Raw genomic sequence first — 2,500 nt, 5'->3', positions numbered from 1 at the left:
GGCGTTTAGCGCGGGCGTGGTCTGCTCTCGCCGTTGGTCGGCCTCGTGCTGGCCGGCGGTGCAGGATGCGCGCGCCTGCGCGGCGTTCGCGCCCCGGTGCTTCAACCTGCGTGCAGGATCCGAGCTCGGTCCCGTGCCTTGGCCTCCCACGGATCTTCCTTGCTGCGAGGCCGCGTCCGCCTTAGCGTGCTCCTCCGGGGGCGCGCGGGTGCGCGGATTCTCTTCGGCCGCCATTCAACGATCAACTCAGAACTGGCACGGACTGGGGGAATCCGACTGTCTAATTAAAACAAAGCATTGCGATGGCCCTAGCGGGTGTTGACGCAATGTGATTTCTGCCCAGTGCTCTGAATGTCAACGTGAAGAAATTCAAGCAAGCGCGGGTAAACGGCGGGAGTAACTATGACTCTCTTAAGGCGGGAGTAACTATGACTCTCTTAAGGTGGCCAAGTGGCGGCGGTGTGGCTGCATCCGGACTTGGCTTTTCGAAGTGCGGTCTTGATGTAGTCGTGCTGCTGCTGCGAGGTGCCTTCCTTGGGTTATGGTTACAGGGAGAGTGATGCGCAATACATGGGCCTAGCCCTCTTAGCCTCTCCTCTCCTGCGGTCTTCTCCCCTTCTCGTGGGCCCGCTGATTTTCGCAGAGTGGAAGACCGCACCAGGGGCTTGGGGGGGTTACCAGCCCCCCCTCGCACTATCCCTTTTTTAGTTGGGGGCAGTATTCAGAGAAAAAGTGGTGGCCCTTCCGCTGAAGGTGCCACCCCAACTCCCCCAGCACCTAGCCGGCCAACCGGCCGTGCCGAAAATCTTGTAACTTTTGCAGCTGTATACGCCTGTAGTGAGTGCCACCGCAGCTTCACCACCAAGAACGGTCTCGGGGTCCATCGCCGCCGCCAACACCTTGCGGCCGCCAACGCGGAGATCGTCACGGAGAGGCATCGCGCGAGGTGGACGGAGGAAGAAGTCCTGTCGCTCGCCAAGGCGGAGGCCGAACTGTTCCTCGAGAGGGACGCCCGGTTCTTCTTTGTAAATCAAGAGCTCATCAGGATGTTCCCCGACCGAACGCTTGAGGCAATCAAGTGCCGACGGCGGCAAGCTGCCCACAAGCAGCTTGTCCGCCAATTCATGGAGGCGCTTGAGATCGGTCGGGGGGAAGAGCCGGCGTCCCGCCGGGGAGCAGCGAGCCCGCTGCCAGACGCGGGCGAGGCCGCTGCGCCGCCCGTCGACGCAGCCGAGGACTTCGCGGCCGACACCACCGGGCCGCCGCCGGAGGGGCCGACTGACGCCGCCATCTGGGAGCATCTGGCGGGGCTACCCGCTTCCGCCCAGCGTTTCTCTGCCCTGGATCGTGTCATAGGTCTGGGGCGGGGCACGCCGCCCGATGTCATCCTGGGCATGCTCCCGGATGCCCTTGCGTCGGTCGGGTCCAGAGGGGAGAGATCGATCACCAGGACACAGCGGCCGCGCCAACCATCGAAGCGGCCGCCTGCCGCGCCGCTGACGCAGAAGCGCAAGCGGCGCCGCTGGGAGTACGCGAGAACGCAGGATGCCTTCCGACGGTCGCGTGCACGTTGCGTGCGCGGCCTCTTGGATGGCACCCTGCTCCAGCCGCCACCTGCCATCCCTGGTCTGCTGGACTTCTGGGCGGACCTCTTCACAAAGAAGCCCGTCTCCACCGCGGGCTTCATTCGTGACCGCCTCCTCCCGCACTCGGAGCCTGTCGCTCTTGAGTGCCTATGGGGGCCGGTCACACATGAGGAGGTCGCCGCCGCGTTGCCGCCCAGGGGATCAGCGGCCGGGCCGGACGGCCTTACCCCAGCGGAGTTGCGGCGCCTGCCGCACGAAGTCCTGGTGAAAGTGATGAATCTCTTCCTTCTGGCCCGCGCCCTCCCGGAACGCCTGCTTCGCGCGCGGACGTCCCTTCTCCCGAAAACGGCTGCACCAACATCCCCCGCTGACTTTCGCCCCATTACGGTCTGCTCGGTGTTGGCGCGGACCTTTCACAAGGTTCTCGCGTCACGCCTGATGCGCGCTTGTGCTGTGGACGAACGTCAGCGGGCATTCATCCCTCGGGATGGGATGTTGGAAAATACTTTCATCTTGGACACTGCTCTCACCGACGCAGTTCGCTCCTGCCGCTCTGTCTTTGTGGCATCGATCGACGTTTCGAAGGCATTCGATTCGGTGGATCATGCTGCCCTTCGCCCTGTGCTGAAGGCGCATGGCCTACCGGATTGCTTTGTCGAGTACGTCGAGCGGTGCTACGAGGGCAGCACGACAGTGATAGCGGACGGCGCCGGCGTGGGCGTGTCTGTGCAGCCAGCACGGGGCGTTCGCCAGGGCGATCCCCTCTCCCCCCTCCTGTTCAACTTTGCGGTGGACTACGTTTTAGGCCAACTGCCCTCCCACATCGGAGCTCGGATCCTCGGTCGCAGAGTCAACGCTGCGGCCTTTGCAGATGACGTCTTGCTGTTTGCAGCGACCCCGAGGGGCTTGCAGTC

General features: G+C 63.9%; 1 pseudogene; it reads left to right on the top strand.

Annotated features, from left to right (window-relative positions):
• The window catches only part of LOC126444700 (large subunit ribosomal RNA), a 7,965-nt pseudogene that overhangs the window by 2,468 nt on the left and 2,997 nt on the right, over positions 1-2,500 (top strand).

Source organism: Schistocerca serialis, unplaced genomic scaffold (assembly GCF_023864345.2).
Source record: "Schistocerca serialis cubense isolate TAMUIC-IGC-003099 unplaced genomic scaffold, iqSchSeri2.2 HiC_scaffold_295, whole genome shotgun sequence".
In the NCBI taxonomy this organism is placed as follows: domain Eukaryota; kingdom Metazoa; phylum Arthropoda; class Insecta; order Orthoptera; family Acrididae; genus Schistocerca; species Schistocerca serialis.
This window is presented reverse-complemented; position numbering and strand designations above follow the sequence as displayed.